The sequence below is a fragment of the Xiphophorus maculatus genome, chromosome 22, assembly GCF_002775205.1.
Source record: "Xiphophorus maculatus strain JP 163 A chromosome 22, X_maculatus-5.0-male, whole genome shotgun sequence".
In the NCBI taxonomy this organism is placed as follows: Eukaryota; Metazoa; Chordata; class Actinopteri; order Cyprinodontiformes; family Poeciliidae; genus Xiphophorus; species Xiphophorus maculatus.
Genome location: NC_036464.1, coordinates 25,641,411 through 25,666,808, shown reverse-complemented (window position 1 = coordinate 25,666,808; position 25,398 = coordinate 25,641,411). Strand labels below are relative to the sequence as shown.

Sequence of the window (25,398 nt, the reverse complement as noted above, 5' to 3'; positions counted from 1 at the left end):
AGAGCCTGAGCTGCATGAGAGCGGCTGCTGAATACCAAGAGACCGACCGTCAGAGGAAGAGGAAAGGCCAGAGCGGAGAGCGGGGAGCCGAGGGCAGATCCACACCGTGCTTCTGACTCATTCTGCCGTCGCTCCGGCTCAGGTTATTCATCAGAACGCCGCGCCCGGTGCGGAGTGCGTCGTTGACTGTCATCCTGCCTTTCAAGAGGGAGCATCACCACTCTCTGTCTAACATTTACATGCATGGAGAAATTATGCAAATACAATTACATATGAATGTGACAGCGCATTCACTCAGCTAAAGTTCACGTTCCACGCTCCCTGCAAGTTGTTGTAGTTTGTTCATGCAGCACAAAGTTAGTGTTTTGTAGAGTTGCACGCTCCATAACGTGAATTGATATGGTTGGTTTAGGGGCGTGTGGGTCTGGAGTAATATCTGAAAAGTTCCCAACTTCTTCCATTCATCCGCGTATTTCCTGTACCTGCTTATCCTTGCTGAGTGTCATGTTCATTTTGTTCAAAGGCATACAGCTATCTTTAATAAAAGACATAAATAAAATCAAATTTTAAAAAAAAGTGTAAACATAAATAGACACGTTGCAACGTGACATCACATGCTCATCATGGAGGACAAAAAAACTGTTTGACGATGACTACCATTGGTTTTCACCGTCAAGTTGTCAACTTAACGAGCTAAATCTTTATTGTATGCGTGATATAGAAAAGAAGAAGGAACACAGTGCTTCACTACTAACTGTCAGTACTCTGACAACTAGGTAACAAGGTCAGGAAAACTTTTTAATTAACAAAAAAATAGCGAGTGAGAGGGAAGTCGGTCGGTTATGCTAGCTTGACTTTGACAATCTTTACATGTAGATGTGCTCCAGAACTCTGTGTTCTGGTTCAGTAAAAAAAAAATGGCGACCCACAAACCAACTCTCTGACAGGAGAACCAGGTGTTTAATGTAGCTAATCAACCACTGCTGTTTTCAGATGATCACTTTTTAATAACCGCTAAATAAACAGAAAGCATAAAAACATAAAACTGTAACGGACTGAACGTTTTGTTTTTGGTGTGGGAAATGTTTACGTGTTTTTTGGCGATGAATCTCGATACATCAGTAGAGTTGCTGGTAGTCAGTTGCTATGGCAACGGATCTGTGTGTAGCGTTAGCCGACACACAGTTCAAGATAAAAGAGTGATTTTGAGTCATTCTTCAATGTTTTTTTTTGCGTAGTTTTTTTTCCCCTTTTCTGTGGAATACAGCACTAAAGTAACATTATCTACATATTCGGATTTCTTTTTGTGAGCTGAATCGTTCTACCGTGGCAACGCTGATATGGATGGCATGAAAATTTGAATTTAGAAGTTTGTGTTTGAATCCTGGACCTTCTTCCTGTAAGGCAACCGCTGTTTAGCCTTCTCCAGACTTCTTTTATTTAATTTTTCTTTTTTTCCTGACTCATGTTTTTGTCTTCCTGTGTGAGTGTGTATGAGGCTTCTTTTAGCTGTGCGCTTCTGCATACGACAGAGGCACTCGCGCACAGGCCACCATTTCAAATGTCCCTGAGGTGATCGATGAGGTGGCGATGGAAATGTCATCTGGTGCTAATACATTTATCATCGCTCATCCATCCCCATGAATTCCTCCTTTTGCTTTTCAATCATTTTTGCTCTTTTGCCACTAGACCATTTGAATGCAGTGATTCAGAGGACTGACTGCACTTTCCTGTGAGGAGGCTCACTGAGCGTGTAGGCATCCAGCACTCTGACTAGACTCACTAATTAGTGGGCAAGACGGGGAAAGGCTAGTTTTTACATGAACCTCTGTGATGAGGGGGGTAAATTAATACCTGCATGAGCAATGTGCATCAAAAATAGCAATTATCACAAAGACAACAAACACTCATATACCCAAAGCATGAAAAAAAAAACTATTCACCTGGTTATCAATAACATGGTGCCTTAGTTTCTAGTTTCAATATGATCTCAAATAAATAGCATTCAAAAGATTTTTTTCATAACTTCTGGTTGAACTGAAACTATAAGCAAGTTTGTGGTAAAATATAGGCTAACAAACAAAAAACAAATCCCAAAATACAGTGTTTTTGCATTTTTTTTAAATTAAAATATAGACATAAAGGTTCCCACTAGGAGTGTAAAAAAATCTCATGATAATAAACCCCACAGAGATTTCCTATCAGTCCGCATTTGTCTCACAAAGTGATAATCAGTTGCAGTTAGCATATAATTTTCTCTTAAGCTAATACTATTAGCCTCCAGTATGAAGGCGAATAACCTAGCTTGGCATCCTGGGCTAACTTTGAGTTTGAGACACTACTTTGAAATAAGAAATGAAGTAGGTTTTTCAAAGTTTGACGACATCTCCAGAGGAATTGTGCTCTTTAAAACAAAAACACACTGAAAAACCGACAGATAAAATGAATGTGTAAACACTATGAGGATAAAACTGGGTAATTATTACTAATTATTACTATTATTAACTGTTAGCTCCATAGCTTCCTTTTTGAGGTACAGTTGATCCAATTTTCACACAGGTTAGGGACCACAACCGCTCTAAAATGTTTATAGCTGCCTATTTTATTTATTCAGACACCAAATGTAACTTAATATGCACAGTGGAAACCGTTTTACTACCGCAGAACCTAACATCTACAGTCTTCCGTGACAGTTATGGACTATATTTGTATTCTGTTTTAACCTTACTTTCTTATACATCTTTCTTGTTCTTCTTGTTGTCTTGAGGCATTTTATTGAATTGTACAGCACTTGAAAAAAAAATTGACTTTAGGGTCAGCACCAGGGAAAATTAATTGCATACTTGGATTAACTTGTGTGCAAATACACTGTAATGCCAGCTAGCATTGTGCGAAGCTATTTCAGCTTCCCAAAACTGCATTTTCTTTCAAATATTCTAGACCACAGGTGTCAAACCCCAGTCCTCGAGGGCCGCTGTCCTGCAACTTTTAGATGTGCCTCTGCTGCACCACACCTGAATAGAATAATTCGGTCATTAGCAGGACTATGGAGAACTGATCTACACAAGGAGGAGGTAATTAAGTGATTTCATTCCAGTGTTTTGTACCTGTGGCACATCTAAAAACTGCAGGACAGTGGCCCTTGAGGACTGGAGTTTTACACCCCTGTTCTAGATATTCTCTGCAAAATGTTCTACAAAAGGTTTGGAGTTGTGGCGTGCTGTAGTGGTGTAGGGGATAACGCGACCCACGTTTATAGGCCTTGAGTCTTCTCCCTTCTCCTTCCCCCTTTTCTGTCAGCCTATTTTCATATAAGGGACACTAGAGCCCACAAAAAGACCCCCTGGTGGGGAGAAGAAAAAAAAAAGGTTTGGAGTTACGATCCAGAGAAAAATATGCAAACGGGTGACTCCACAAATAGGTGGTGAGGTTCACTGTGAACTAAAAGACTATTTAACAGTTTGTAGTGACTCGAGATTTTTCTACACCATACAACGTTTTTCTGTGATTTATAAGCCTTTATTCATTTTCTTCCCCCAGCACACTAATTTAGAATAAATCAGCAATTCCCTGGATGATGTTTGAAAGACTAATAAAACTAGGCTTTTCACCTGTCAATCTATTGCCCTACTTCCTCATCTATGGTCAGGAACACTGGGTAGTGGCCAAAAGAACGAGATTGCAGATACATTGCAGATCTGTCCTGCTGCCTCTACAGCCAAGCCCTGATGAAGTGGAAGATAATAAATGGGATAACACTTTCCCTTATAGTGGAATTAGTTTGAACTATATGTCAATGTTTGTCTAACAAGCTAGACTAAAATTTTGCGGTCAACAATCAACCTGAGTTTAAACTGTCAGAGCCACTGTACTCAAAGGTTTCACTACATTTAACACTCTCTCTGCCCAGCAGCCTTTCAGGGTCTATCACAGGGAATGGAAGTGATTAGCTGATTGTAAATGATCATTACAGTACTGTATAAAGCAGTCCTTGCATACACTATATGTTCCATCTATAATCATAATCACAAGTTAAGAAGGTTTGACTTTCGAGGCACAGAGCCTGACTGCAATTTTCCAGCCTTTGAATGGCTGCCCAGTTCTCTGTTTGAAGGACTTTCTAATTACCAGCTAGCAGCACATAAAAATGGAAATCATAAGGATAGTGATCATTTCTACGTTATTATTCCTGGCACTAAGAGGACATTTCCTCCCTTAAATGTATAATTGATAGACGTTATAGATCTGTAATATGGTGTCGGTGTCAGTTGCATTTGGATTTGAAAGGAGTGTTTTTCAAGTCAGATTTTAAGTTGGCTGATGTTTTAAAATGCTAGAAGCAGACTTTAAAGGGTAATATCAGATTGTGTTACGATAAAGTTATAAGAGTTCATTATATATTCATGCGAGTACGTATTTCTGTAGCAACTGAGCGGCTATGTGAGTAAGAGACCATGTCATAAAGTAAACGATCTAGATGAAAATCATCGACAAGTGAGGAAAGTCATAAGTGAGCGTGCACATGCACACACACACAAGTGGGTCAGCCAGGCAGAAATGAATATGTAAAACAGATATTTATTGTCTCTTCTGCCTTCTTCTGTTCTACTCCGTTCATCATCCATATTTTCTCCTGCTCTTCATCCCTCCACTCCACCCTGTCAATCCCGTGACTGCAGCTCGTTTCTCTCCCTCTCTCTAAGACAACGTGTCAACGTCGAGATATCGCTCCTCTTTGTAACACACATTGCCATAATCTGGGTTAGCCGCATGTGTGTGTGTGTTGTTGTGTTTACGTGTGAATGTACAGTAAAGTGAGTTTTATTCGCGAGTGCCGTCATTGTCTTGTTTTGATGTTGGTTGTTTTGATGGGACTCATCATTGTGCAGACTTTCATTTCGGTGGGGGTGCGCTTATGTGTGTGTGTGTGTGTGTGTGTGTGTGTGTTATGAGAGTCATAAACGGCATCAAAAGAAAAGACACAGCATTGATGTTTTATATGATCTGCAGCATAAGGATTGATTTATGTGAGGCTGCATTTAGGTTAAAACCCAAAACTGTCTCTGTGTTTATATATTCAGTTGCCGTTTTTTTAAGCTATTCAGCATAAAGTATGTGCTCATTATCTTTTTATATCCATCAGGATGTAATATGAAGTGGCATCTCTCCAGCTTTAGCACAGAAAGTATCTGCTGTCGAAATGTTTTAGACACGGGCCCCATCTGATCAGTGGTGCGAGCTGAAAAACTGGGGGCCCAAACCGGGGTTGGGTATGTCCGCTCTGCGGTCACTATATGTCATCTGACACACTGCCAACAATCCAACACATTAAGATACATGAATTCCATACAATTCCATACGATTCAACAGCAATTACAAAATGATGTGATGCCGTAAAACAAATTGTGACGAAGCGAGAAAATAATGTCTTCTGACTCAATAAAATCAACTGCTAATTTATTTAACAAAAAAACTCATGATTCCAGTACACTGAGCCTCAATTGAATATGAAAAATCGGACTTGCAGCAAAGTTGCTTATCAGACAGTCAATGATTAAGAATTAGCAACAAAAAAAAACAAATAGGTAAAACAAAATAAAATTCTACATTAGGGGCAAAGTAAAAGTATGTGAATCCTTTCAAAGAGATTCACAAACAGGAAAATGTAAAACTTAGTAATTCTCATAGGATGTGAAATAGATTCACTGTTACATTATGACTATAAAATATATCATATGTATGTAGAATTGCCAAAGAAAAGCAGGCAAATTAGTACAAAAAATATTGGCAGACACCTTTTGACAAAACACAAATATAAAAGTCATATATATATATATATATATATATATATATATATATATATATATATATATATATATATCAGTCCAGAAATGTGCAGTCCTTGGCACAGCCAAGATACTGCGCAGAACCCTCAAGCTCCCAGGCCTCTGGTAGAGGACCCGAGCTCAGAGGATAAGAACCACCCGCGGTGGGTGAGAAGGGAATTTTTTTTTTTTTATAGTACAGACCAAAGGTTTGGACACACTTTCTCATTGAATTCAATGAGAAGGTGTGTCCAAACTTTTGGTCAGTACTATATATACATATATATATATATATATATATATATATATATATATATATATATATATATATATATATATATAATTGGATGAATGATAAAGAAGCTGACTTATTGCACCTGTTACCAGCAGGGGCGCAACTACATATTTTTGAGGTGGATGCGAACATCTCACCGCCCCCATCTATATTGCCCCAGAGTTTTTTCTGCCCCCCATCTTTAGCTCCCTGTTGTCAAGGCATTACTACAAATTTAAAAGAAAAATAACGCGCTTCAGCGCGTTCTCGAAGGGACGCTGCCCAACCTACCTGTATGGGAGGGCAGAGCAGTTGGCAGGATGGAGGGGCGCCTAATAAGTGCTGTTCCTCTGTTATTGATCATTTCATACACAAACAGCTGTTAAGTACATAAAATGCTGACTAGAAAAAAAAATCCTCCACATCGTTTTTGCGCCCCCTCTAGTGCAGCGCCCCTATGCGTTGCATACACTGCATACCCACCTTTTGTGCCACTGGTTACCAGCAATGACTTAGAGCAACCAGACCGTCAGAAATTTGTGGAAAAATGTGGAATGACGAAGACACTAATCAGCCCTGATCCAAATGCTCGCTTTCCACTCATTGTTGGACGTTTTGATGTTTAGGACACGACTCTGCTTGTCACAGGAAATAAGTCAGTTCGGCACATATTACCCTGTTACTGTGTTTTACTGTTGTATTCCTTCAATTTTTATTTTAAATTCTCCTCAAATTTTGCAGCTTCGGTTGAGTTTACTGCTTCGGACATAAACGTTAAATAAGTATGAATGGATCCACATGAGAAAGAACTTGTAACTGGTGAAAACCGGTGCCATCTACCTTCACTGGGATGATGACTGAAGCTCATTCAGACACAGCTCATCCAGTGTAGCTGGAGGCGTTTTCTGCTTGGATTTCTGCCTCCCTCCATTCACCTGGAAACAAGGCGAAGCTGTTCCAGAAACGCCTCCTATGCTACTAATTAAAGCTCGTATGAAAATATAAAATCAAAATATTCCATTCCACCAGTTTTGTGTGCCGTACTTTATTTTTACATTCTCCATTTAATATTAGATTTAAACAATTTTTCTCTATAGCCCATTGCTCAGTCCAAGGAAAACCAATTTAAGGAGCTACATTTTGTTGGGGGATAGAGGGGGGTTACCTCTTTATTTTATTTGTACTGTATTAAACACCAAAAAGACAAATTACCAGCATAATCAAATGAGAAGCAAAAATGAATATGCACAATGGAAATGGCTCGCAACTTGGGCTGTCTGGAGCCCCGAGGGACTAATAAAAACCTCTTACCAAACAAGCAGAGTGGAAATTCAAGGGTGCAAGAAGGATTTCATATCACGTCGCTGATTAAAAAACATGGCCAGGTTTCAGTGAAAGGAGCAATATTGCATTGCTGAAGCAGAGAAGCAAGTTTGGGTCCAGGAAACAAAGTGAGAAGCAGGAGTCTACGGAGCTCCGGTAGCACACAAACTGTGCTATCAATATGCTCTGTATGTGTGTTTTGCTGTAATAAGTGGTTTTTGGAATTAAATAACTTGGAGTTATATCTGGGCTGCTCGGTGTTCTCTCAGGAAAACGTTTAAAATTATGTTTAGAGCGCGTGAAATAAATAATTTAGAGGCTTTACAGGAGGGGAGGGCATTATGTGGCGCAACTTAAATACACACCATCCACCATCTTGTCACGAAGGCTTAATTCCAAAATCCCATTTAAAAGAAGGACAACATAAACACGTCCGCCATTAAAGTCAAACCAGCAGCCGCTGTTGTCTCACTCTGCATATTCAGCAATACGCTTAAAAAGGATTTTGATGTTATTCTGTAACAGGATGCAATTTGGGGACATTTGCTGTTGTAACAGAGTGCCTCAGGTTAACCTTTTTCCCCAGAGTTTGATTTGTTTGGTCCCTCTCCTTAGCAGTCTTCCTAATGTTAACTTTGTTCAGGCGCTGCCTTCCCCCGCTTTCACCTACTTCTCTGAATGTGCGTTCCCCCCACCGCCTTCATTTCTGCATATTTAATGCCACCTTTTGAATGCTGGTATTGTTCTCACTGTCGATTCACGTTGCCAGCCTACTCACTTAAATCTCGACTGCACACAGACATCTGCAGGGAGATGTGGAAGACTCTAGTGGGCAGATACAGATGACAAAACTTATGTCACCCAGCGTTGGCTGTCCAACTTCAGCAGAGGGGGTTGGGAGTTATGAATTCGCCCCTGAAGGCCGCTTCACAGTTGTGAGGGTAATGAACGCATGTTCTTGCTTTGAAAGACATGACCCTTTGAATTTACAAACCTTGCAAAAAGTTTATGTCAAAATGTATCATCTTTTGTGCATCCACATCATCTTTTTGGTCATTTAAGGCTGTGGGTCCAGAGTGAATATATTTCTAAATGCCGGTTTCAGTGTTCTTTTTTTAAACTATGATGTCATAGCTCCATCTTTCTCTCTCTATCCTGCATGAGACTCAGTCTCAACTAAGTTGAGTACAGTACACATGTTCTCACAACCACCTGTTGTTTTTGGGAACCACTGTAGCAAATTTATCAGCCAACAACACTATTGTGACCTACAGTTAACATTGTCATGTTGTGTGAATTTAACTGTGGACCAAAAGCAGAAAAGAGCTTGAAATGATCACAGTGAAGGTGTAACAATAAAGACAGAAAATGCACATGGAGAATAGGAAATGAACTTAGACTTAGACTGACTTTATTGTCATTTTGCATGCACAGGGTGTATACAGAACGAAATTTCGTTGCATGCGGCTCAGGACAATGTTTTGAGGTTCCAATGTTGTGAGGTTACTCCAGAATAAAAATAAAATACAGTATAAAATATGAATATAAATATAAATATAAAATATAAAGTGCAGGAATGACATTAAATATAAGTTATTTAGCTATGTACATGTGCAAGGTATAAAGTGGAGACCAGATTTTAAGTGCAGTCCAGTTAAGAGTTCAGCAGTCTGATGGCAAGTGGGAAAAAGCTGTTTCAGAACCTGGTGGACCTGCACCGGATGCTGCAGAACCTCTTTCCAGAGGGCAGCAGGGAGAACAGTCCATGGTGGGGGTGTGAGGGGTCACTGATGATGTTTCGGCCTCGGGACACGCAGCGCTGGGATGAAATGTCCTGAATGGAGGGAAGGGGGGCCCCGATGATCCTCTCTGCTGTCCGCACCACTCTCCTCACGTTCTTCCAGTTGGAGGCGCTGCAGCTTCCACACCACCCAGAGAGGCAGCTGGTCAGAATGCTCTCTATGGTGCTTCTGTAGAACATCTTGAGGATGGGCGGGGGCAGGTGTGCTCTTCTCATCCTCCGCAGGAAATATGCTGTGCCCTCTTGACCAGAGACGTGGTGTTCACAGTCCAGGTGAGGTCGTTAGTGATGTGCACCCCCAGGAATGTGGTGCTGCTGACCACCTCCACAGCCGAGCTGTTGATGAGCAGTGGAGCGTGGCTGGGCCGGTTCTTCCTGAAGTCGACAATCATCTCCTTCATCTTGTCAATGTTCAGGATCAGACTGTTGTCTCTGCACCAGTCCACCAGCTGCTCCACCTCCTCTCTGTAGTCCAGGTCGTTGTCGTCTCTGATGAGGCCCACCACCGTTGTGTCGTCTGCGAACTTCACGATGTGCTTGGTGGCGAACCTGGGGACGCAGTCGTGTGTCATCAGAGTGAACAGCAGAGGGCTCAGGACGCAGCCCTGAGGGGAGCCTGTGCTGAGGGTGATGACATCGGAGGTGTGTTGTCCGATCCGGACTGACTGAGGTCTGTCGGTGAGGAAGTCTAGCAGCCAGTTGCGCAGGGGGGTGCTGAAGCCCAGGTGTCCCAGTTTTCCTGCCAGATGCTGTGGGATGATTGTGTTGAACGCTGAGCTGAAGTCCAGGAACAACATCCGCACATGAGTGTTCTTCTCCTCCAGGTGAGCCAGGCTCAGGTGTAGGGCGGAGGAGATGGCGTCCTCAGTTTAGCGGTTTCGGCGGTAGGCAAACTGGAACGGGTCGAATGTGGAGGGGAGTCTGGAGACGATGTGTTCTTTTACCAGCCTTTCAAAGCACTTCATCATCATGGGAGTCAGTGCCACAGGCCGGCAATCGTTGAAAGAGGTGACTTGAGGTTTCTTTGGCACCGGAATGATGGAGGCAGTTTTGAGACAGGCTGGCACTGTGGCTTGGTCCAGTGAGGTGTTAAAAATGTCTGCTAGGACACCAGCCAGCTGACCTGCTCATTCCCTGAACACCCGCCCAGGTATGTTGTAGGCCTGGGGCCTTCCGTGGGTTGACTCTTTTCAGAGTCTTCAACACATCGGCTATGCCCAGGCAGAGTGCCTCCTCTTCCTGGTGGGGAACAGTTTTCTTTGCCAGAGTACTGTTCAGTGCCTCGAACCTCCCAAAGAAGTTATTGAGTCCATTTAGAAAGTCAGCATCAACTTCGCCCACTGGGGGGGAGGATGGATTGTAGTCTGTGATCGCCTTTATGCCTTGCCACATACTTCTGGTGTTGCTGGTGTCGTGGAAGAACTCCTGTATTTTTCGACTGTGGGTTCGCTTTGCTAACCTGATAGCACGGTTCAAGTTGGCTCTCGCTGTCCTCAGTGCCTCCTTGTCGCCAGACTTGAAGGCTGAGTTCCATGCTTTTAGCATTTCACGTACCTCCTTAGTCATCCAGGGTTTTTGGTTGGCCTGGGTGATAATGTTCTTAGTGATGCTGACATCCTCTGTGCACTTGTTGATGTAGGCTGACACAGTCATGGCGTACTCATCGATGTTGATCTGGTCATTGTAAGTGGCTGCTGCCTTGAACATCTCCCAGTTCGAGCACTCAAAACAGTCCTGAAGTGTCTCCATGGCCCCCTCAGACCACACTCTCACCTGCTTCACTGTAGGTTTTGTTCTGATCAGCAGGGGCTTGTATGCAGGAATTAGCACAACAGATAGGTGGTCTGAAGAGCCAAGGTGGGGGCGGGGGGCTGCTCTGAATGCTTCTTTGATGTTGGTGTAGGCCAAGTCCAGAGTATTCACTCCCCTGGTTGGAAAATCCACATATTGGTTGAAGTGAGGGAGAACAGTCTTCATGTTGGCCTGGTTAAGATCCCCAGCAATGATGAAAATGCCTTCTGTGTGTGAGGAACTCGCTGATGGTCCGGTAGAGAACACTCATAGCCTCTTTAGTGTTAGCACTGGGGGGCACATACACGGCAGTGATGCTAACCACAGTAAACTCCCTGGGCAGGTAGAATGGTCTGCAGTTAACAGTCAACAGCTCGATGTCCGGGGAGCAGTAACTGGTGACAGTCATGGCATTTTTACACCAGTTGTTGTTGATGTAAATACACAGCCCCCCTCCTCAGGTTTTACCGCTGAGAGCGCTGCTCCTGTCTGCGCGGAATGTAGCGAGCCCCTCCAGGCTAACAACGTTGTCCGGTATGGTCGAGTTGAGCCATGTCTCCATCAGAATGAGAGCGCAGCAGTTCCTCAGCTCTCTCTTTGAAGACAGTTCTAGTTGCAGATGGTCTATTTTGTTGTCCAGAGAGCGGACGTTGGAGAGGAAGATGGACGGAAGCGGCGATCTGTGGGGATTAGCGTTTAGCTTAGCTGTTAGTCCACTTCAACAGCCGCGCTTCCGCTGCCGGTCGCACCGCCTTTGCTTTCTCCTCCTCCGGCTAGTGCTGCTAGGCGAGTCCGCTGCGCCGTGGGCCGCTGGGTCTTGCTTCCGCAGCACTCCGAGATCATGTAAACACTCCAGAGTAGTTCGTATTTATGAGTCCGAAATCACTTGATGATCGTAATTCCAGCAGACGCTGGCGATCATATGCTAACTTACTGAGTGGATGCAAAGTTTGTAGCGTTTTAGGCGGCGTATTTTGCTCAAATACTCGCAAGTTATCGAGAGCCCATGCAGCCGCAGCCATTTTGGGCGCCGCCATCTGAAGCTACCGAGTCTACAGTTACGCTTCCGTTACAAATGTGCGCAAAGGTTTGACGATATTCTGCTAAAAAAAACTGGCAGGGGAAACTGAGGGAGAGACTAATAAACACTGAGGGAGCTGGACTAAGACTCAAAATGAACTAAACACCGACAGGGATAGACTAATACTGATATAAGAAAACTAACATCCAATATAAACTAAGAAACTAAACACAAAGGAATGAATTGATATGGCAACATTTCTCTCACACTAATTAACACAGAGAAATGAGCTGAATGTAGGAAAACACATAGAACATAAATGAACAAGGAAATGTTCAAAATACAAACCCAAGACTCAAATACCCAGGGATTATAAAAACCTAAAATATAGATTAAAAATCATTTCAAATCTGACTTTAAATCAGAGTTAGACAGAGATACAATTTCAGTTTCAAAAGCAGGATAAGAGTGTAGTTTTTTTTTGTTTGTTTTTTTTTGTACTTTGTCCTTAATGATTATCTACCAGTTATTTGGAATCATTTGACCGAGAAACAGACTGTAGCATTGCTGACTAGATCAAGTGCTGTATGAGCAGCAGCATTGTGGGTGAGGATCATTGGAGCTTAAGGATGAAAAAAAAAAGGAAAGAGATGGAAGACTAGCCAATCTGCTGTAAAATGACTGGCCGCCACTTGCACCTGCATCCCTTGTGCAGCGTTTTATTTTAAACTCGGGAATGAGTCAGTGAAGAGGCGAGGAGCGGCGGGGGAGGAGGAGGCGAGTCAGAGAAGGATGCTCGCCTGGAGATGAAATATATGAAAGGAACTGCACACCAAACACGAGTTAAAAGGAAGTGTGGAAGAGAAGAATCCACTAGTAGAATACAGAGGGTGTCTATTTTAATCAAATGATGCCATATTTAGACAGGTTTCAAAAATCAAACCTGTTTGTTGACGCATGCCAAAATTCCCAAAGCCTGTCCGAGTGTGTGGGTACCTCTTCAGCAGCCTAAATACAGCACAACTGATGTGTGTGTGTGTGTGTGTGTGTATGTGTATTCCCCTGCAACAGTGAATGCATACCGGTGCATGGATTATCCAGAACCAGCTGGAATCCATTGGTCCCTGCCTGCCTGTCTGTCTGTCTGTGTGTGTATGTGTGATGTTTTCCAGCTGTGCCCACCTGGCTGAGCTGTGCAGCTACCATCAAATTTTTCTCAGACTGACAGTATAAAGCTCCCATTTGGTTGCATGAGACAGAATCCCAACATAAACCAGCCAGTTTAGGAAGTAACTGGAACCATTCGGGTCCTGAATTCTGCCTCAGCTTGAGTTAGGAATATTTTCAGACCTCTTGGGTCAGCGTTGTCAGAAACTCCAGTCATTGAGGACAGGTGTCCTGCAAAACTCAGAGTGTCTGACAGTCCGGTAGACTCGGCTCGATTACAGAGTAAAATTGCAACAGTTGGTACATTTTCAGTTATCGCAGTTTGCTTTCACACTGCACTGTTTCAATTTAAGTCAATAAAACTTTGTTCATCCCCAAGAGACAATTAAAAGATGCAGAGAGCAGCAGCATTCAACCTGGGTTCTTTGCTCCACATCAGAGTTTAATTGTGCATTCACACCTCCCTGAATAAACCGGACTTTCTGGGCAAACAAACTAGAGTTTGATTAAAGTGAACTAAACAGGGCTGGAGTGGAAGCACCCTCAGACATGTCCCTAGTGAAGACAGTGTCCTGTATCTAGAAGGTACAGGACACTGACCAGTTGGAACTGAAGCGACAATTCTGTGACTTGAATGTGAGCTGAAGGTCACCTGATATCTGACCTCTGCGTCTAACTCCAGCGGCCATTGGGTGAACGGTGGACTACTCCCTGGACTGGTCACCAGTCCATCACAGGTCAACACAGAGACACTGGACAAACACAAATGCTCACACACTCACACCAAATGGCAATTTAGAGACCAGTTACCCAAACAGTCGTGTGTCTGGACTGTACTGGAAAGCTGGAATACCATCCATGCATGGAAAGAAAAGGCAAAGCAAAGAGACCAAGGCCAGGATCGGAACCCAGGACATTCTCGTTGCAGGCAGCTGTGCTACCAGTTGCTCTGCTGTGTAGCTTATAGCACAGTTTTCAAAAGAAACCTTCAGACTGCCTGTCCTGGCGGAGCTAATGGCTGCTTGACACTTCTCCCATTTCTGTTTTTGTGCCGATGTTCCAGCTGGCTTCCATCACGCAATAATTCCCAGCATCTTCAGTTGGGCAGCACATGAAATCCCAGATTTTAATCTGAGCGTGTGTAACATATTTGGATAGAACTCAGTCACAGAGGACTATAATCACAATAATTATTCTGGTCTCACTCCAGCTTTAGGCCTTTTAGCTAATGACAAGGCACCACACAAATGGCTAGATTTCAAGCTGCCTATTTACATCCGTACATGATGTGTGTGTGTGCGTGTGTGCGTGCGCGTGTGTGTGTGTGTGTGTGTGTGTGTGTGTGTGTGTGTGCGTGTGTGTGTGTGTGCGTGTGCGTGTGTGTGTGTGTGTGTGTGTGTGTGTGGGTGCAAATGATGCGTATCTTCAAGTGTGAGCTGGTTTGGCAACAACGTTTCTACACTGATCAAATACAACAATGATGTCTGCTTCTGTCCTTCAGCTATTTTGTGACTTGCGGCTATAATCCATAGTCTCCATCCTGTTTGTAGTTGTTGAAGAGAACAAAAGTTGTGGTGTGTGGCCTCGAGGTGTTTGTTGTTGTGAAGTACAGCAGTGTCTTGAAGTGCTTTAGAGATATTAAAGTGTGTGATAGCAGCATGATGCTCTGAACAGTTTATTAGGAAAAATGAAGCTAAAGGTTTACCATTACAGCTGAACACTTAGTCTGTACATTCAGGGGACTGTCGGTTTTCCATCAGTTTATCAGATGAACATCTATTTTCTTCTTTGCTATCAGTATGAACCGGCTGTTGATTTTTACATATATAACATTATAATTAAGTTAAAGTTCAGTGTTCTGTTTTCACAGTAAACTCTTAATTCTGGCAATATGTTTTTGACTCTGAGACATAACTTAGGTTTTAATATTCTCTGTGGCCTTTAGTTCCATTGAGTGTAGTTTTATGGTGATCTCGGCATTGCATGTTTGAGACCTAAAACAACGATTTCTGTCTTTTCTATGTTGAAAAGATAAAATTCCTGCCCACCCACTCATTGTTATGCTGCATTTTGAAAACACTTGATTGAAATGGGCTGCTGTCATTTGTTGTACCAGGTATAAAGGTGTTTCATCAAGATAATCAAACAAAATTAGAATCTTTGAGGTGAGACTACATCATTTGATGTAGATCAAATCAAAATGATCCAAAAATGGAGCCTTGAGAGACGCCACATCAGTCCGGCAATCAATCACTGTGCTATGATTAACTGGCTCAACGTAGGAACCAGTAATACCAATACAGCATTATTGGTATTACATGGTACACGGTATTATTTACAAACTAGAGATGCACAATCATCAGTATCGGTTTGATAAGTAAAACTGGATCGCGCTTGGCAACCAGCATTTCCATCTTGTTGCCATTTGTTTGTTGCCTCCTCCATTGCCTGGCTGGTCATGTGGTATTTGTTTGGCCATGTGACTGTGTTAGTGACGCAGCAAAGGATTATCTGAAACAGAAAAGCTGTCAGCGGGGGGGGAATAAAATTAGCATTAAATTAACATATTACTGGTAAATATTGTTTACCATAAAGGCAATATTAATATCGATATCGCCCAAATTTTTATATCGGTGGATCCGAAAAAAACCTTGAAAAAAAAATGTAAATTGAAAAAGTTAATAATTTTTTTACCCTTTTCAATGATCTCATTATGCCTTAAAATAAACTAATTTAAACTAATATCTTTACTAAATGATAAAAAAAAGTTTGTTCTGCAAACCATCAATCTTCAGATAAATACTACCATCGAGTGTTGCTGGTAAACAAACAAAAAAAATCTCTGCATAGATCTCCGCAGGATCATTTACTACATAATTATGACAATAGTATAATAATGACTGTCACTGCATTGAATGGATATTACTTACACTGAATAATGAAAATATGTTATGATGCTCTGCTCAAGATCATGCTGTTTGTGGCTCCATGATGAAGTTTATGAGGCAGAAATTTGATTGCACTGCTGCTGTTATGATGTTGTTATTTGAACAAGTTAGTCCATCTTTTTGTATTAATTAGGTATATGAAGAAAAACGTAAGGAAGACTCCACTGTTTTACATCTTCACAGCAAAAATGGGTTAGTCTGGAAACAGACACTCAAAGAAATTCAGTGATATTTTGAACAGCTTATTGTTACTGTATATTGGCTATACAGTGCCTACAGTTACCAGTAGGCACAAGACTACTGGTAATAATGTGCAGCAAGATTATGGAAGGTTTGTTGACTATATGGACTATCTATCCATCCATTAAAGCTGTAATCATCAATAAATTATATTAGCATCAATATGAATGTCTCATATTAAAGCAATTTGATATTATCGCACATGTTTATTTTTAAATGTGTATAAATCTAATGATGCTGTTGTTTTTAGTCAAGCATTTCATTTTATGAACCTTTTTTAATCAATAGTAAATCTGAATATTGTAAGAGCCAAAACTCTGTTTAAGAAAAAAAAAAAAAATGTTTTTTTTTTTTTACAAGTCCTTTTGCTGAATGTGTAAAAACAAAAAAAAAAAAAACATGAAAGGATGGCTAATGACTGCAGAGTGGAGCGTTCGTCCTCCCAGCTGTGTGATCTCTCACTGTACATTTATGAATATGTAGATAAAGCAAACGTAGCGATGAAGATAAATGCAGCTTTTTCCCTTTTGAAATGTAACTTTTGCGTCATGCCAAAATGTCTTCCTTGCTACGCTCCATCGCTCATGAATCGTCTGTCCTCTATAATAACGTAATACCAAACGCACAGGGAATAGACCCCTGCTGATGTATTTTTTATGTCCTTCTTCACTCATTTGGCTTCCTGAACAAATCACACGTTTTCATCTTCAGTGGCCTGGTTCACACTCATGTAGGGGAGCAGCTTCGCAGCACATTTCAGCTGAACCGCTGGCCTTGAAACCTCTCCACCGAGACCCACCTGGGTTAAATAGCTCACCCCAGGGCTTCCTGTTAGCTGAAGTGATGGAGGCAGCAGAAAGTCCTGTTCGGTCTCTCACCCCTAAAACACCCCAGGTGATCTGGGAATGTAATGGATGAAAGGGCAGTGACATTTGTTGTAAAATTCAAGTAAAAAAAAAAAAAGTTTAGTTTCCTTAAATAAATGGAAAAAAAAGATTGTTTTCAGTGGCTTATTTCTTACATTTTCTCTATTTAAACAGTTTCCTTCTGCTAAGATAAGATAATTATTTATTTGAGAGTTTTTATCCAGGTTTGTGTGAAATTACTAATTTTCAAATTAGCTTCGAAGAGTATTTAACAAAAAAAGTTACAAAACAGCTCATTTCTAGAAGTAATTTTGAGTAATGTTCCACAGAAAAACACCAGTGTATGAATAGGTGGGGATTCACTATGTGTAAAATTCACATTACCCCCCACGCATTTCTTTGTAATTGTGTAAAAGTCCATTTGGATTTTGATTAGTTTGTGTGTCAAAATGTTTTTTACGTCCTTGTTTATACTTGGTCTGTATTATTTCCAGTTATTACATGTATATGCAGACCTGAATAATAAGTCTAGTCATGTTGGTACCAAGATCTAAAAATTATAAGTTAAGGGTTTTTTAATGTCACAGATCTGCTTTATACCTGCCCAACAGCTGTGTCATTTTTATGCCTCTACTGCCTGTTGATGCATATTCAAGACATAGCAGATATCCTATTGGAAGCACGCTGACACCATCTAATGGTCTGAGTTATGCTGAGTTATGTCTAATGTAGCTCATTTGCTTACTAAATAGCTAAATTTGTTTTCATTTGTGAGTACTATAGTCTAGTGACCATAAAGAAATTTAAGGTTTTCCAGTATAATTGTAAACAAATGTAGTACACCAAAAAAAATAAAAAATCAATGGGTTGCCAGAGAATGTATCGAAGTTTATGTGGCTGGTATTTGAGCATTGCCACTCCCCGACATGTGGCTGCACACTGCAGGTCAGTTGACAAAAAAAAAAAAATGCTTCCACACATTCATGAAAAACATCTTTGGAAAGATTTCTGGTTGTGGAAAAACTGCTGTTGTTGAACCTGACCAAAGATGTTCTGTTATTCATTATTGTTAAATTAATTGTGTAAATACCATAAAACAGTGACATCTCTACTTACATCCTTGCATATTCTCAACCTGTTTCGCTTCAGTTCTTTTTGATGTAAGTAACAGGTTTCCTCCCTGTCTGTGTTTCTCTCAGGTGGTTCTGTGAAGAGAGCGCGTCTTCCTCAGCAAACACTGGTGATTTAAAGGTACGGTTCTTTATTTTTGGCTGCTGTCTGTTTGTACAATCAAAAGGATTTTCCATGGCAATGACGCGGGAGACCCACTGACCTATTCAGCTTTCCATTTACCCGGGGATGCTTTCATTCATACATTGTCTTTCCTGTTTTCCCATTTATCCTCCAAAAAAATATTTTCTACTTCTTGCCTCAGCCTCTGTTAGTAATGAGTTATGTCCTTCACGGCTAATAGAAAATTATTCAAATTTGCTGAGCTTGTGTTAGCCTGAAGCAGCTTGTTGAACAGCATTTGTAAATAATACATTTTTAATGTTATCTTATGCCTCTAAAATGTAGCTGACAATGTATCAGGCCTTTGGGCACATGTTTCCAAAACACTGAATTGAAATAAAAAAGGGTTGCATGTATTAACAGGCAGATCTAATCAATCCAGACCATGCTTATCAGTGACTGGCAGGCCGACGAGCTCATTGCAGAGCCGCATTGTTTAGTCTTACAACTGAAACTGGTCCAAGACAAACTGGTCCAAAGAGCCTCACATGCAACACACTCTAAACTAAACATGCCACTGACTCTAAATAGCTAGTGTTTTACAACTTGATAATACAAAACTGCAAAAGTAGAAGGTTTAAGAACTTATTTTAGATCTCAAGATTCTGATTCTAAAGAAGTGCTTTTTAAAAATGTTTTAAATGTGGCGATACTGTTATGATTAAAAAAATGATTACAGCGTAATGTCTTGCAATAAGTATGAACTTGTATTTTGTGAGGGCAAAGAAATTAACTGCATTTGCATACTAAAGTAAAAGCAGCAAAAAGAAAAAAGGAAAACAAATTGGAATATGGGAGGAAACCATTGTAGTCAGAGAAAACTCACACAAACACACCCATTCTTGTTTAGATTGAAACCCAGGACCCTATTACAGGGGTGCTCAAAGTGGGTCCTCGAGGGCCGGCATCCTGCATGTTTTAGTTCTCCCCCTGGTGGTACCAACAACCTTTTCAGCAGGTCAATGTTCTTCTTAGGCCTTCTAATGAGCCATCATTGGATCCAAGTGCGTTAAACCAGGGAGTTTAACTAAAACATGTATGTTGCTGGCCCTCCAGGACCCACTTTGGGGACCTCTGCCCTATTACAAGAGAAAACCAAACCCACACGCACACACCCCTAATTAATCTCAAGCCCAGGCTCCCTTTTGTCACGAGGCAAAAGATACGACTGAACTACTGTGCAAAATATTGTTTAAATGTTTTTATCCATCTATCCATTGTCTATACCTGCTTATCTTTTTGCATATCTCCAGTGGTCATTGGAAGCCAGTCCATCGCAGAGACACACAGGACAAACTATCCGTTCATATATACATAGGTATAGTCATTTAGAATTTACAGTAAAGGTATACATAAAGACAGTGATGTAACAAATCTTAGCGTGTTCGCAGTCACTTTTTTAAAGAAAATATCTGTGTCAGCTGCTTTATATTCGTGTGATAATGATTTTACTTCAATGGAGAAAGAAATTTGGAGGTGAAGCATGGAGGAAACGGGTGTGGGAGGGGGGACGGTGTTCGCCGCTACATTCAGCCAGAGAAAACTCGGCTCTCTCCAGCTCTCTCTGGCATCGCCTTTAAAGGACTTTGAACTGGAGGAATTTTATGCTGGAACATTTTTTGTGGTTTGTGAAACCACAACTTTTCACAACCAACTCTTGCCTTTTATAAAAAAGGAAAGAAAAAAAAGAAGGTAAAGGTAGAAAAATAGCTGACACTACAACCTGCTATCTCTTCCTTACTGTTATTTTTCTCTGTACAGGAAAGCCAAACTTAAGGCTAAGGAAATGCTAACAGTCGAGCTAAATGTTAACATTTAAACCCAACAGGGATCGCTTGGGATCACCAAGCATTGCCAAGAGGAGAAATATGTGGAAAATAACATATCTGAGGTTCAGAACCCACTGAACACTTGATTCCTGGTGTTCCTGTATTTCTGTAATTCCAATTAAACCTGACTTAGATCAGCCCGACTCCTGTAGCCTAGCAGCTTGTGCCAAACCCTAACTCCTTGACTCCAAACGGTTTATCTCTACGTTCTGATTGCATGTTTAGCCCTTTGACCTTCATAAAGGGATAAAAGCACATATCCCATAATATGAAGCGTCAATCCAGATAACCTCGGCAGTAACTTTGAAAGTGACGAAGGGATTCCGTGTTGCTCCGTGGGTTTTCCTTGTTTGTGGGAGAATTAGAAAGGGAACAAAAGAGCTTATCTGTGCAATGCTCAGGTCACACCATCCCTCTCTCTCTCACACACACACTATCTCCAGCCCCCTCTCCCTTAGATAAGTGCCTTCCTCTTTGGACCTATTGCTGCTGAAAGAAAGCAACAGATATATTGTTGCGAGCGTGTTTATGTGGCAGCTCTTGGCTGGGTTTCTCTGTTATTTCATTCTAGACCAATTTCACCCACTGAGACAGCAAAATGAGGCCATTAGAACCAACATCCATCCCCCACTCTCTCTCTCTCTCTCTTTCTATCTCCACCTGTTTTATTTTTTTTATAATAGTGTGTAATTACGCTCTGTGTCAGCTCACAGGCAGTTCAGCCAAAGTTTCAGACTTTGTAGAATGAAGCCTCTAAGGGGAGGAGGAGGAAAACCTTAAGCTGCACTGACATCAACACATACACACACACACCCTTATGCACGCACACACGCTTTCATTTAAGGGCATTTCACAGAAGGAGTCCTCTATCACAAATGTGTTTGCACGCACATCACGTATTCAGTATTTTTTCGGCTAGTCTGACTTTGCATGCATTAACTATAGTGAAATGAAATGCTTACAACAGCATCATTGCACATAAAGCGTATAGCCGCAGTGTACGATTACAAAAGTTGGATAGCGAATGGAGAATCCCCCCTGAAACTACGTTGTACTTCTGCCGGAGGTTTTAACTGAACAACACATCAAAAACGGATGAGAAAAACAGTGTTTTCTGATCTGAAGGTCTGATCTGTACGGTGGCCCTGAAGGGCAAACCACTTCAATATACCACTAAACACCTCTACAAATTGTAAAACACAGTATATTCAAAAACACAACGACATTAACTAAGTACTTTTACAAACTAAGAAAACACAACGTTAACAAATTGGAAGAGGTGGGAAACCTGAGACATCATTGATTGGACGACAACATTTGGCTTTAGAACGGAAATTATTCTGGCATTCACTCTCTCTCTCTTTGTAAGGATAGACAGGAAGGCAGTCACAGCACTATGTATTGCCCAAACCGTGAAAAGAATGAAGCTAAACTTTTGTAGTATGTCCAGACTCAAACTATGCTTGTATAGCGGTCGCTACTTTTGAATTTATATACTCAACAAATGCGCTAAGGCCAGAATAACTTCTGGTTCTAAAGCCAGATGTTTTGTCGTCCAATCAGCGATGCCTTATGTTTCCCACTGGGACCTACAGTACCTCTTCCGTTTTCTTAATGTTGTGTTTTTACTTGTGCTTAGTAATCTGTTGATGTAGTTCACACTTCAGGGCCACCGTAGATCTGCTGGGTGTGATACACCCGAACAGGAAGACGGCTCTTCTCCGAGTTCAAGCCTCATTACTTGGGCATTTATTCGAGTCCTCCCAAGTTCTGGATTAATTTGATTGTTGATGGTAGTGCTGCCATTTAGAAGCGACCAAGAGTGGGTTTCAACACGCAGAAAAAAAGCCGAGGCCCAGCAGTTTGCTGTATAGGCAGACTTAACACATAAAAGCAGTGCTGATAAGTACCTTCTCCACATTGGGAAGTAGAGTGGCAAGATGCTGTTAAAACTCATTAACAATCAGGTCCATATATCTTCAGGAATGTGACACTGATGGGTGTCTGGGAGGACAGATAAGGAGCAGGAATTAGGGAGAAGATGTTTTTCTTCCCCCAGGATTTCCACACACACACATGCAGAGTTTTAACGCCCTCTACCACTATTGATTATCCAGCTGTCTGACTGATTGAGAGCCAGATATAGAAAATGCACACATCAATAAAATACTGTGAAAAACCTGGGGAGAATTTAAACACACTGTCCCTTTTCACCCCCGTTTAAACTTCATCAGGGTTGCTGGTCATTTGACATTTTGTATCTGTTCTAGTTGTGATCATTTAATACCAAACCTTTTCAAGTTTCTCCAACACTGACTGTGGAAATGAAAATTCAATATTACAAATGCAGTGACAAGCAAGTCAAAGCAACTTTTTGTCATCTACATAAAATCTACCGTAATAGTTATGACCATAATAAATATCATTGTTTGAATGGAGGTTGGTCAGAGGTGCTTTTGTTTGACCAGGGTCCTGATTAGTCAGACATCATAGGAGTCGATTGGCCTAACAGGGCTGAGATGAGAAACTAATGGAAATATGGTGTGAAAATCTGTTTTTGTATCTTTTTATACTATGGTTGTATAAAAGAAAGAAAAATGATGTTTTTCTTGGAATTGTGACTTGGCATAAATTGCTGATCAGAAATTGGTCACAAACCTTCAGTCGGTGGATCTCTAGATCAGCGAATGTAAAACAGGACCTTACATGTTTGTTTGCTAGGAGATTTTCAGGCTTTGATAGTCTGGTAGATTCAGTTTCATCGGGCACTAAAATTGAATCATTTGTTCCATTTTCAGCTGGTGTGGTTGTGCATGTGCAAACAGAAAAAAAGAAGAAAAAAACTAGAAAAGATGGTATATTTTGGTGGTATAAAATTTTGACTGTTACTGAAAATATTAATTCTGCATTCAGAAATTTAAACACATGAAGTGTCAAGAATCGCAAAACTTCAGTTTTAAATCCGTGGTTAGAGGTAGAGACATCACAGAGGTTTTGCTTGGTGAAGAACTGAACCGAGCCTCGCTGGATTCTACTTCCTGTCGTCCTCTGTGTCATTCATGCATTGGCAGTGCCGGTGATGATGTCATTGCCATAGCTTTTTAGAAACCCTGAATGATGAGATAAAGTAACAATATTTGATATAAAAGCTTAAACGAAACACTACAAGGACAAAATGACATTTGGAATGGATAAGAAATTGCTTGTAGCTGTGCAGAGGATGCAGAAAATGAAGCTGCCCTCCAATATGAGATTACAGTCAGCCAAGCTTACCTCCTGAAAGCCACCTGCATTGGATTTCCATGAGATGGGAAGAAAAAAATAGTACAGTCTGACCTAAATCTGTGTATTCATATATTGATTATTATTATTAATAATAATAATAATAATAATAATAATAATAATAATAATAATAATAATAATAATAATAATAATAAAAGAATGTATCTTATTTTGACCCTACTTGTTTGAATAGAGAATCAACGGAAATGTTAACCTAGCGAGATAAAGTCTGCATCAGTATCTCTGCAGTGGGTTGGAGGGTGAGGAAGGAGAGTGGGATGGATGGATAGATGGAGGGAGTGAAGGGGGATTTTGGGATAGAGGGATGTGAAGGAAAGAAAGAAGAGATGCAAATATGGATAATGGATGACAGCGCTCAGAGATGAAAAAAAAAAAAAACAAGCAGAGCCATAAGAAATGCAAAGATCAGGTGGAGCAAAAAGAGAAAAGTGAATACTGAAATACAGGGAGATAGAGAGGAAAAAACAAATGTAAGCCCCCAAGGATTAAGTCTCTCATTTCTCTTTCGGGAAGAATGGGGGAAAAAAGCGGATTTCCACCTCCTATCCTCTCAGCTTCCCCTTTCATATCTCTCTCTCTCTCTTTCTGTCTCATATTTTAATATCTCTAGCCCCTATTCATCATGCTGGAACAGACTCTGAGCTCACTAAAGCATGAACACACATGGCTAACCATACATGGACACAAATCCCCCTATGTTCCTCCTCTCTTCCCCCTACTGCTCGGCAATTTTAGTTGATCTCTTCATTTTGCCTCTGCCGCCATCCATTATCTGCTCCCCTCCGAAAGTCACATGTTTGCCAGGAACTTGAAAGCAACATCAATTCTTTTTAGCCGGCCTCGCTTTGTTCTCCATCTGTGGCGGTTTGGCAGCTGCGTGGAACTGTTGCGCGAGAGCCAGCGCCGCACTACGCCACTCGTCGTTGGTGTAGTTGCTTCAACGAGCATTGTTAATAAGATGAATCGGTCTCCCACTGATCGGTTAATAGCATATTCAATGATCTTCGGTGGAGTGCAGATTTCTATAGTTCTCACTGCAAACACGTAGGAAACAGCTCCAGGGAGATGTGATTACCGAAGTAATCTAACGAGTAAAAATGACTCACAGAACCAGAACCTCGGTTTAGTACTTTCAGCTTATCATTCACATTTTACCTACTTTTCAGCATTTTTGAAATAAAAAAATTTGAATCATGTACTGTGCATCAGTATTCAGTCCCCGTTTAGTCTGATTCTACTAAAATTAATATAATGCAACCATTTGCCGAGACGCGCACGCTGCAGGTCTTGCGTATGAGTGGCAGAATGGACGCCATTAATAAAAAGTCGAAATAAATCACATTTATATTTGCCTACGTTGTGTTAGAGCAGGGTGTGTTTTTTTTTTGGCCCGTATCAAGATGTTGAATATTTTTCAAAGGCCAGTTGTGCCCTTGAAATGTATTGATAAAACCTATTTAAAAAATTGTTAAAATATTAATAACTAGGTTTGATAAGTACTTCTTAGAATCAAAAAATATAGAACATCTTTTCACGTTGATCCGTCCCTGCAGGACCTCCGGATAGTTTTTGAAATTTTTTTTAATTCCAAACCACTGATTCTGTGGAGCCATTAGAAATATTTGCAAGGAATTTTGAAATATTTGTGCTTACGTATGACAGTAAATGTGACTTTTTGTTTCTCGCCGTATCGATTACAACTTGATATCAAGTAAAA

The 25,398-nt window shown here is 41.0% G+C and overlaps 1 protein-coding gene across 1 annotated transcript in view; it reads left to right on the top strand.

The window, feature by feature from the left end:
- Positions 1 to 25,398, top strand: part of cdh11 (cadherin 11) — a 128,558-nt gene that overhangs the window by 36,247 nt on the left and 66,913 nt on the right. The window contains exon 2 of the mRNA XM_023327449.1: positions 18,456 to 18,507. The gene's annotated coding sequence lies outside the window, so the exon portion shown is untranslated. The remainder of the gene's footprint in view (positions 1 to 18,455; positions 18,508 to 25,398) is intronic.